The sequence below is a fragment of the Pinus tabuliformis genome, chromosome J (assembly GCF_031772625.1).
Source record: "Pinus tabuliformis cultivar Carrire ecotype Pingquan chromosome J, CPIR1, whole genome shotgun sequence".
NCBI lineage: Eukaryota > Viridiplantae > Streptophyta > Pinopsida > Pinales > Pinaceae > Pinus > Pinus tabuliformis.
This window is the reverse complement of record NC_142295.1, coordinates 266,609,175-266,621,741: the sequence shown is the minus strand read 5'-3', so window position 1 is coordinate 266,621,741 and position 12,567 is coordinate 266,609,175.

Sequence of the window (12,567 nt, the reverse complement as noted above, 5' to 3'; positions counted from 1 at the left end):
TGTACAAGGGTGATGGCAACATGCTTGAGCAGTTTCAGCCAATTCCGGTGCATGGTTTCCAAGAAATCAGCCTCCATCACCATCAGCCATTTTTGCATTTTCTCCATAACCGTGCATCCGTTTCAAAACCTGTTTCATGGGGATATGCATGTGAGTGATGGTAACCTACCCAAGCAGTTTCAGCCGATTCCGATGCACGGTTTCCGAGAAATCGAGCTCTGAAATATTCAGCCATTTTCCATTTTTCTCGAAATCCGTGCATCCATTGATCACGATTTTTCTATGGGAGATGCATAATGATGATAGGAACATGCTCACTGAGTTTCAGATCAATCCGGTTTACCGTTTGAGAGCAATGGCGAAAACAAGTTCTGGTTTTGTGACCATGCAGCAGCAGCAGCTTGAAGGTGCAGATCTGAACGTGGAAACGATTGCATGCAGCTCAGATCCGGCCAGAGGACACCTGCACAAGGAAAAACAATCAAATATTAGCATCCAAGCCACATGCAATCAGAAAAACCAATGCATGCAGCAATGACAGGCCACAGCAGCTCACGACAGCCATTCAACTTCGAGGTATGTGACTGAAACTCATTCTTCTATTGCATAAATTTAATTTAAAAACTGCATGAATGAATGGAATGGTGGAATTAAGCCACGAATATAGCAAGGTTAAGTCAATTTCCTTCTCTAGCACTCAGCTGGAAGTCACGCAGTACACATGGACAACTGACTTACGTGAAAATTAAAGCAACCAGGAGTGTTGGCCATTTAAACTTCAGTTCAATTCACGGCAGTGATTACAGGGGTAAAACATGCAGTTCGGGAACAACACTTCCAGTTGCATGTGGCCACGTACACTTGGCCACTTCACTCTCTCACGTGAATCACGCAGCAATTAACGAACGCTCAGCTGAAACTCACAGACTGCTGTTAACTTGCACTTGCAACATTTTCAACTGAAGTATGCATCCTCTGCTTCCACAAAATGATTAACCCATCATCCTCCATTGAGATTTGTGGCCTGGTTCACAATTCTCCAGCGTATCGGGCTCACTCAGAGGCGCAGGGGCACTCTACAGGCGTTTCTACAGGAAGACGTCCTACAGGAAAGTATAGCAAAGTCGTCCAGAGCAGAAAAGCCCGAGTTTTTCTTCATCCAGTTTGGAGATTGAAGAAAGGTAGGCTGGAAAACACCATTCCCATGCATGATATTTCGGAAGGTGGTGAATTAAACTGTTTTGAATAAGAATGTATGAAACAAGTCTGCTTGTGAATCCAGAATAGTAGTTTTCCTGTGTGTTACATGGAATGTTTTAGTTGGTTCTGCGTCAAATTCTCTTCCACAGTTCATGTTAAGAAATTCCTCTGCTAGAAACGATAAACCACTATGAGGGTTAACCTATGCATGAAGAATATGAATTTTATGTGATTGTATGCATGCTGAGGATGAAGCTCTACACTTTGTCTGTGGGAGCCTGATTCCCTTTTGACAGTCGGGTTTGGGCAGCAAAAGCATTATAACCAGGGAATTGGTGCAAAGTTGAAATACAAACACCCGAGAAATCTTGTCCTGAGGATCAAAAGAGGAAAGCATAAAAAAGCAGTCCCTTTCTGCTCAGAGCATTGAAACAGGGCACTCTCACCAAACCAGACCAACCAGCTTACATCCTTTTTGTAGCAAGGTCAGCCTTCAAATTATGAAGTATATTACCTGTGATGGGCGATTTAGCATTGTGTATGGTTATCACTTCCGCTTGTTAACAGAGCTCAGGCACACGATGTATTTGCCCTCAAAACAAAAAAAAATTGAGCATTCCATACTTCCTCCTATAGTCATTAGTTGAGTGTAGCACGAAATTGAAGGAGGGAGCACCAGACCAGCTGGCCCATCATGGGCTTATCAAGATCCTTGTAGAAGATGCCCTCCATACTTATACTGTCCCTATTTCTTGGGAGGTTTTCCACAATATGTCCAAGGGTGATGACATCCAGTCTCTGGCCAAAGAATTCACCTCATCCAGCAGCGAGGACAAGGAGCACATCGAGGCAGAGAGGAAAATAGAGGGGAAGAAAGATAAGGGTAAGGAAACCCAGGGCAGACCATCACATGAAAAATCACAGGAGAAGCCACAGAAAAAGCAAGAAAAAGGACCAGCTGTTGAGACCAAAGCTGCGGGTGAAATAAAGACACAAACACCCCGGAAGAAACAATTGCAAAGCAGGGCAGAGAGGACTGAAAAAGTCCAAACAAGTGAAGACAAAACCAAGGCAACCACACCAAAATTAAAAGGGAAGACACCCCCAGCCACGCAGACCAAAACAGTGAAGACACTTTCTACAGGAAGCCAGAAATCAGCTACAGGACTTTCTACAGGAAGTCCTGAAAACACTATTTTGGCTTGGTTCTGATTGATTGTCTTGTGTCTCCTTGTTTCACTGATGTTTGAGAAATTTATGAAAGAGGAAGGTGTTTTCAACTTGGGACTTGGGTGTGTTCGTATATTGCTACTTATTCCATTTACTAATATGCTTAAGCACAATAACCTGCTTACCAAAGCCTTTGAAAAGTGGGGTGATTTGGTGATGGCTTCATTCTGCTAACTGGTCCAACTTAGCATTTGAGGAATTGTTGGCAAGATGTTCATCTTTGATGATTTCTGTGAAGATCTTACTTTGGAGCTGAGAGGTGATAGTTTGATGGTATATTTGCTTTCACACAAAATGCTGGTGAATTGTCTTTGACAGAGAAGAGGGCACCATTTCTTCCATATGATTGCATATACTTGTGCACTCATAACAAGGCTGAGGATTCACTAAGAAAAGCAGCAGACAGTGAGGAAGAAGAGCAGAAGGGCGAGAAGACGAAGGCTGCCACAGCCAAGCTGAAAGGAAAAGCACCCTCAGCCAAGCAGGCTAAGACAGTGCCGACTGTTTCTACAGGAAGACAGAGAACTGTTAGCAGACTATTTCTACAGGAAGACAGAGAACTGCTAGCAGACTGTTTCTACAAGAAGACAGAGAACTGTTTCTACAGGAAGTTTGAAAAGAGGGAAGCCAAAGGAGAAATCAGCCGAGATGTTAGCCAAAGAAGCCACCAGGGCCATCAAAGACAAGGAGAGAGATTGGTTGCTCAGAGGATGAGCAACACTTTCAGTAGGGGGGTGATGATGAGCCCCAAAAATGGACAATTATTTGGGCTCATTCAACCTCCTAAGTTGACTTAATCCACCATTCTCATTGGTTTATTGCATGTTTTTGATTATTTTTATGTTAATAGAGTGAATTTGGTTAGTCATTATGCCAACAAGTCTAATGGGTGCTTTGTGTAGCCTTTTTGGTCCACTTGGAGACAAAATTGAAGGTCTTAATGAGCACTTGGCAGCCAAATTCGTGGGAGAACAAGCTAGAGAATTTGTAGGAAGGTGTCCCCCTCATTTATGGGCCCTTACCTCGAATTCTCCACCATCAGCTTGGAGTTCAAAGGCCACCAAATCAATGAGCACAAGGGCAGCCAAGCAAGTCAAGTAGGACTGCTGTTAACTACAAGTCTTGGGCAGCCAAGTCCCTAAATTTTAGGAGGACTGTTGGGTCCTCAAATTGTATAAATAAGAAGGCTTAGGGCCTCATTTTGGTTAGCCAGTTAGTCATTTTGTTTTAGCCATTAGTTAGCTAGTTTGTAGTTCGATTTTTATGCAATAGATTAGCTTTGCTTTCAGCTCATTCTCAAGCTCTCCTTGTGGACAGTTTTGATGTAGCTCTTCATTCTTGATTAATAAAGATGAATCCAGCTTTGCACCAGCTCCAAATCTCTCTTGGGAGGCTGTAGCTCTTGGGATTGGGCCCATCTCAAGCGCCCAATACCTCCTTTGATTATCTTTATGTGTTTTTGCTGCATTCTTAGAATAAAATCTGCTATTTGGCTCTAACTCTTGTTGTGTTATTTAGTTTGTTTTTTTATGTGTAAAATAGCTTTTCATGCTCAGATTTAGTTGACAGGTTATTAACAGAAAAAGCTTCAAGAAAAGGGCCATCAAACATCTGTGGTTTCACCTCTCCCTTAGTGGGATCAGGAGCTGTGACTAGGATGACTTTGCTGCCCACAAAAACACTGATTTTGTTTTGCCATGCAATCACTAGTGTTTTATTTTCATGTGTAGAAGTTGGTTACAAGTTAAAACTTTCATTTGCTTATTTGCCTGAGTTAAAATACATGGTTTCATTGCAGGTCACACTTCTGTTCATTCTCTTTACTAACAGCTAGCAAATTAGGTCAACGTAACTAGGTCTTTGAATTCATAAGTCTTTGTTGGTTCAGATTGGAAAAACGACTTGCAGATCACCTATACCACTCCTTCATCTGCTCATTCTCCATCAGCACCATCCACTCCACCCTCTACTTAGAACCCTTGCTTCACGTTTGCCATTCGCTCCCAAAACCCTAATCTTTGTGCAACATTGCTTCACTCTACCTTGAACAAATCAAACCATCCTCGCGATTCCTTAGCTCCATCCATCAGTTCCTAGACCTCTTCACACCCCATACTCATTCCATCATCTTTTTCCCTCCATCCATGCTCCAAAATCCTCGTTTCATAACATCCTGTAGAAATCCCAGAACATCCTGTAGAAACCCCTGCAGACTTCCTATAGAAGCTCACAAACACGGTTGCATGGCATCCAAACTTTGTGAGACTCTCCGGAAGAGTGTTAGGGACTCCTTAGACCCCCTCTGAACCTTCTCAACCTTTTCCAAGCATTTCTCCTCCTTGATCCACCTCTGCACAGTGAAAAACTAGTTAGAAGCACATGCATGATAATTTCAACAACTTAAGCAAAAATACAAAAAGATGTTTTCTTCAGATAGTGATAACTTAGACACATGCATTTTACCTTCTTAGAAGTAATGGCATCTCTTTTCGTAGTTTGCATTCTCTCCTTTACATCAGTAGGACTAGCTGGTAGAATTAGGGTTTGCTAGGGTTTGCGTTTGTTTTTGGCTTTCAATTTCTTTTCGCAATTAGATTAGCTTCCTTCGAGTTAGCTTTCATCCATCAATTAAAAAGCTTCTTCTAAGAGCTCATAGAAGTTGGCTTAAGCTCCTAGCGGACTTGTGCCAGCTGACCAAGTGACAGCTGCGGCAAGAGCTAGTACTTGTGCCTACAACACCGTCGCTTCCAAGTTTGTTACGAACTACCGCGTTGATAAAATTAAAGAAGGGAGCTCCAGGAGTTGTAGCATTATTGCTACAATACTGGGGCCCACCACTTATGACTATGCACAAGACGAGCAAAATTTGAAACTGTTCCCTTCTACTCTCAAGGATGCAGCATTGCGCTAGTTCATGGGATTACCTCGCAATATCATTAAAACTTGGGCTCAAATGTAGCAGGCCTTTAATGACAAGTATAGAGACTATTGTAGGTCAAAAGATACTAAAGAAGAAATCTTTCGAATGACCATGGGAAGTGATGAGTCCCTGGAAGACTATGAAGAGAGGTTCCAGCTCAGTTACAAAAGGGCCAGGTGTACACTTGACCCTGAGTCTCTGAAGTTGGTCTTGCTCAGGGGATTTTGGGAAGACCTTTTAGACACCCTCCATCTACTGGCCAGGGGAGACATCTACCAAATATCCTATGAGGACATAAAGACTGTTTTTAGAAACCATTCTAGGGTAGCCAGGAAGAAAGGTAGGGGGAGTCAACCCATAGCCAATACCTCTTCTTCCAATTCATCCATTAAAGGTGAAATTGGAAATATGTTGGAAGACTTCAAGAGTGAGATGCTACAGACTCTTTCCATGCAAATGGATACGCTACATATCAAAAGAAAACAAGAGGAAGAAGAAAGGGCTTTGGCCATTTTTTACCCTAGATGCACCAAGAGGCATCCTAGGAATGAATGCCCATTGAACTCTATAAAGGTTTGTTCAGTTTGTGAAGAAGGTCATTCTACAAATAAGTGCCCTTCCTTGCCTGGACTTAAAGCTGTATACCAAGGGGCCGAAGGAGCCACTGAACAGATCTATTACATAAACCAAAGGAGACCGCATGGACCTAGACCATACCAGCAGGGGATGCAAGGGACATCTCAGGCATATTACAACCCCAACCAAGTCATCTCCATACCTTCTTGGGGCCCTCCTGCTCATCCTTCCTGGTCCACACCTCCTCCTTGGTCCTTCACATCTCAATATCATGCCCAACCAGCCACCCATTCATTTCAATCCTATGCTCAGCTGCAACCTCAGTGGAATGCATCTCATCAGGGGTGGAGGCCCCAATAAAACTCTCTTCCCACTCTTCTACCTCCACCACCTGCCCAGCCACAACCGTTACCTTCTACTCCACCAAGGCAACCCCAAATAACTACCTAGCCAAATCCGAACCCGAACAACAGACAAGCTCAACAAGTGTATAGTGGGGAACCATCATGCCCAACTTATGCTGTGGAGATTCAGGAAATTAACTTGCGATCCGGGAAAGTTCTCCCAAATAACCAACCTCCACACAGGGAGGTTGAGGAAGATAAAGAGGAAAGCGAACCTAAAGCAAATCCAACCTTTCATGAGAGACTATCCATGACAATCTAGCCTACCCCAGAAGAGATGAACTCCTGGGAGAATTGAGACATTTATGTGTAAAGATACCACTTCTCCAAGCCATAAAAGATGTTCCTATCTACAATAGGTTGAATAAAGAGAAGTGCTTTAGGCATCCAGGAAGGCGCAAGAGAGATGCCCCAACCATCAATGTCATAGGACAATTGTGTTGTGGGGAAAAATGCCTATGCAGGACGATCCTATCCACCTAAGGTGTGACAGTGCCTTAGCAACAAACAGAGACAGCTATTCTAGTATTCTTCCTTTATGAATTAAGAATGAAGAGAGATAGATGGACTAACCGGTGTCTTCCGTTTGTCCCTCGATCCGGTCTCTCTTCTCTTTGAGGGTTCCCAGCTACTTGCCTTCTCGCTCGCCCAGCTTCAAGAGGTTTCTGCAAGATCACAAGAAGATAACACTACACAAGACATGGATTCATATTCATAACTAGTTCAGGATTAGAAATAAACTAAACATACTAATGCAATCATACATCAAAGATACATCAGTATATAGGAGAAACCAAGATAGATTTATTGATGAATAACAAGGTTCAGGAAGAGATACAACCCAGAGGGCTCCAATCCAGCATCTCCTTCCCAGCAAATGGAATTCGTATCTTCACCCCCTTCAAAGCATTAAGCACCCAATAGTTCCAGTCTCAAACAAACAACAATTCTTTGCAATAACAAAATTCCAGCCTCTAGATCTCATGGAGGAGAGATCCATATATAGATGTTTGGAGAGAGGATGAGTCAGCTTGAGATTTGACTAGTGTCCTCTCCCTTTGTCAGTTCTTGATTCCACTTGGAGGTTCTTGCTTCCACTTGGAGATTAGGAACCTCTTACTCATCACCAGTCGAATTCACTGAGGCAAGTGTCATTGAGGAAGATTCTGGAAGCTTCCTGGGTTTTGACACCTCTTGGAATGAACTTGCCATTTGGCAATTCTCGCTCAACGCACCCTGGTAGTGCTTCTACCTGCGTTGCAGTGCAGGTAGCCAGTGTTGGCTTTGACATTCAGCGCAGACAGCTAGTGGAGCCACTGAATTGATCCTGAATTGACTTGTTTTTGAGCAATTTCTGGTGGAGAACTTCTGTGAATTGCTGTGGTTTGTTGGCCTTGTTCCTCTAGGGGTAGGAACAACATGTTTAGGGACTTTGGATCCCTTAGATTATGGACATTTTATGCTCAATGCTGTAAGGCACAAAAATGTCTATAACAGTTGCCCCCTAAAGTGTGAGGCCGTTTATCGGGTGAAATGCTTTATCAGGAGGATCCGAAGTTCATCCAATGCTGGGAGGAGACCTGTGATGAGATACAATACAATACATTATTTTTCATACTGCTTTCATGATCTAGCTGAGGCGGGCATTCCCATGCTCAGCTTTATAAATTCATTTTTCTGTACATAGAACAGAAAATCGTCTGATAGTAGACTAATAATTTTGATGAAATTATCATCCTTTGGGTAGGATGATTATCTGCTGCAATGATGTACATGTCAATGTCTTTATCTTTCCTGAATATATATCGCAGCCCGGATGGATGAAACTAGATCCGGGGTCTTCAAACTCGTTCGATCTTCACTCTAAGTACAAGTCGATCCATGTGAGAAATGTTCTGAAGTCGAACATGGAAAGACATCGCTTGATTACCAGTCAATGAGGTAAACCGTTAACAAGCGCGAGAGGAATCACCGATAATGATAATGACCCTCAAGGTACTGCAGTACAATTCACGTGGTGTGAATAAAGGACTTGGCGTTGAACACCACGCAAAATCTTTCGGTCGAAGGTCATTGATGTATACCTGTCGCCAGAAGTGAGAAACTTGCCATTGAGGCATGCACGCTTCAAAGTACTGAAGGGGTTGTTCCTAGATCAACTTCTTGGATAATGAGCTGATGTCGACAAGAAGCGATCCGTCAAAGGAGGGCCTTAATGAATCCCACATCAATGACACGGAACGGAGCTAATGATTTTGATGGAGGTGAAAACGATCTGTGACATATGATTCAGGGTGGCAGTCATGAAAGGATGAAGGATAATGTACGGCAGTGGATGGGACACGGTTGACTTTTCTAAACGACTTCTCTTGAACATATGGCGACACTGATGCAATGGATCGGTAGCATTACCCCAAATATGGATGGTATGGCGAGACCATGGATGTGACCGGTGAATGAAACAACCCAACCCGATTGTGGTACGGAGGAAAAGTGTCATGTTCAAGAGCGACTTGCTACCATCAAAGTTTTCTTGAGTTTCTCCCAATTTTTCCCCAGTCATTGCTGACCAGTACCTCTTTATTTTTGTCAAGCTTGAGGAGGATAACATATGCTTGTTCTATAACCTGCCCTTCGGGCAAGCCCATCGCTATGTTTTAACGAGCCTAGCGATAGTGAAACTCGTTCTCGTCTAAAGACAAGTTTGTTGCTATTTAATGATTTTAACGAGTCTAACGACAAGGATAACTCGGTCCTTTTCATTTTTAGAGAGTCTGAAAAGGTACATAAAGTTAACTCCAAAAGTCCTTTTTCGTCATCTAATCCCTTAAGTCCGAAAAAGTATAAAACAATACAGAAGGGATGAGTTTTCGATAGTTTTAACGAGCCGAATAAAACAAGCGCTCGATCTTTTTGTGCAATAATCCCTCAGGTCCAAAAAGATTAAAATCTAGAGGAGGGATAGCACTTCCTGTCCCTTTAACGAGCTGGAAGGCCAAGGACTCGGCAATCTTTTCATATTTTACGAGTCAGATGAAAAGAGCTTAAAGAAGACTCGTCTTTTGAGGAACGAGTGATGAAACGGGTTAGCAACTGATTCCAGGTACAGGTTGGAATTTTCCAATCACGGCAATGTCACAAGGATGGCTAGTGAAATCACTCTTCGCAGCTGTTCCTCAAAATGGGTAAACAAACATATGGAGGTGAACGATCGGCCAATGGAAAAGTGGAGGTGACAGTGCAAACACGACCAAGGCTTTAATGGCTGATAATATTACATTCACTGTGGTTATTTACCGGGTAGTTCATTTTTTAACGAGCTTAAACGCGGATTGAAACACTTGCTCGATCTTAGGTTTATTTTTTAACGAGCATGAACTATGTGCTAAAACTGCTCGAATCTTGCGTTTATTTTTTAACGAGCATGAACTGTGTGCTAAAACTGCTCGATGATAAGTTTGCATGCCCCCAGCATAATAACGCAAATCGAGGTGCATGCCCCCCAAGCTTCATTGCATTCAACTCAGTGGTTGGAATGAAGGTTTACCTTTGAGACTCGGAAAGGGGATTTGTTTCATTTTTTAATGAGGTTGACACAGTAAAAGAACTATCCTCATGACTCCTTGTTTCATTTTTTAACGAGGTTGACACGAGATAAGAACCATCCTCGGAGCCCATTGTATTTACAGTATTTCTATTAGGGCGATGATCCATGCTGACAAAATGTTTAGGAATCTTCTGAATCCATTAGATATAGAAGATTTCATATTGTAGGTTTCCACTGTGGCTACTTCCGCCAGATTACTCGCAGGCGGTAGGGAAAAAGTACCCATTAAGGCAGGGTCTTTTAGGAGACCTACTCCAATGTTTTGAAGCGAATGATTGCTTCCATGGATCGTTGGAGTGCTTCCCGTAACTTGTGAACTGTCGGGGAGGAAAGTTTGTTGGTCGACGACTGTAATTCCTCCTTGAAAGGGAAATGCAATCTTCCTGAAGTAGGTCGACACAACTGCGGCCATGGCATATATCCAGGGCCTTCCCAGTAGGACGTTGTAATCGAGGTTTCCATCAATTACTTCAACATCAATTCCTACTGTTTTTCCCCCCAGTTCAACTTGCAAGTTACTTAAAATCCCGTATGGAGTGTACGATCGTCCATCAAATGCTTTTATCATTGTTGAAGATCGCGACAAGGGTGGTGAGCCTAAATTTTTCCAGCAACTCATCGACATAATACATGTGGATGCTCCCTCATCAATAATTGTTCGATGAACAGTTTTTTTGAGGGCTTTCACTTGAATAAGGAAAGCTAGTTGAGCTGGTAATTGAGGGTCATATCCTTTATGATCAAAGGCCACAAGATTGGAATCCATTGGGTCAATCCCACCTACTGCTGATAATAAAGCTTGCTCTTGGGAGGGGCAATTTTGCGGTACCTTAAGTGTCGACATAGCGGACGACGATTGGGCCAGGTCCTCTACTATATTATAATTCTGTGCTACTTTGGCACGAGGATTAAATGTTGATTTGTGTACTACTCTCTTTGGCGACTTTATCATTGGTTCAGGAATGATGGGTGGCACAACTTCGGTCAAAGTTGTCGTCGAACTACTAGGTTGTTCATTAGCCTTGTTATTCGACAGCTGTGGATTCCCGTAATCTTTATTCCTTGTCAAAGCATCATTCTGCTACTTTGAGGTAGACAACATAAGCACTTGGGATCGGGAAGCATTTTGATTAGCAACCAGTTTGGTTCCTGGGCTTGGAAACGGATCAGTCAATACTGCTGGGGTTTTTGAACTCTTAAAGAGTTTCTTAACTTCAGCTATATGTGGACAATCTTTCGTCCAATGATCCTCATCGCATATATGACACCCCGCAGGGGGTTTCATTTTTCTCCCTTTCTTTTTCTTCTTGCCCCCTGGTTGCTTCAGTTGTTTGCCCTTGTCGGTCGACATGGCATTTACTTCTGAGGCAAGAAGTTCCTCATTCGCATTTTGACTAGAAATCTTACAGGCCTTTTTAGATGTAGCCTTTGTCGATTTCGTATTTGTTTTGCCAATCACGCCATCGCCGGCGTGAGAGTCATTGTTTGATTTAGGAGGAGGAGGAATTGAGAATTCCGGTCTATGGGCGTCAGGTATTTTGTCGTAGAGCGTGCCAGACTGAGTATAGACCAAGTCTAGATATTGCGCACGAGCGATAACTTGCTCTTCCATTACGACTCCTCCCTTTGCCACATCTTCTGTTATAGCGGGAAGTAACGACTTGATAAACCATTCAGCTAATAGCTGATCGGGAACGTACATTTTTACCATCCTACGACGACGTCGCCACTCATGTATATGATCAGATATGTGAGTGGCCGTTGTCTGTTTGAAGTTGGTTAGGATTTCCGTTCCCATTTCATACCTTATTGGCAATTGAAAATGGGTTAAGAAAGTCATGGCTAAGGTACTGAAGTTGTCGAACGAAGCTCTAGGCAATTCAATATACCATTTTGCCGCTGGACCCATTAACGTCCTCTGAAAAAGGCGAAGCCTTATCGAATCATCGTTTAGGGTGTTTGATGAACACCATAGATGAAATGTCATCACGTGATTCGATGGATCTTCGCCTGGATTTCCATTAAATTTAGGAATATCTGACGAAAGTTTATGTGGAATCGCTGGCCACCAAGGGGCATAAGCAATTGGATCATTCTTCAACCGATTTAGATCTGGTAATTCTAGAGTTGCTACAAAGGGCAACTGTTGATTCAGGTTAGGCGAAGCATACCCAGGATAAGATGGAATCGCCTGAGCAGTGGGTCTTTGCATACCAACATAATGCTGTCAACTTTGACAAGGTTAATGGGCATAACCACTATAATATGGCTGTCCATTACTTACAAAGACTTGTTGCTCAGGTCCTTGATATGATTGTTGGAATGGTGGTTGTTGAGATTGAACTAGCCCTGGTTGTTGGACCATTTGTTGTTGTCCAATACTGGATGATTGACCAAGATGAGGAGTCATAGTACTTGTTTGAGCCTGAGTCGCTCCAGATAAGGAGTCACTAACCTGAGGTTGTGATTGAGTCGTTGAGACAAGAGGCTGTTGTATTGCAACCTGAGAAATTTGGGGTTGACATACAACAGGTAGCGCTTGTACTTGTGACGCAGTCACCATACCAGGTATAGTGGGAATATTTGACACAGGGTGGACTGGTTGCATTGAATATGCAACCCTTGGTTAC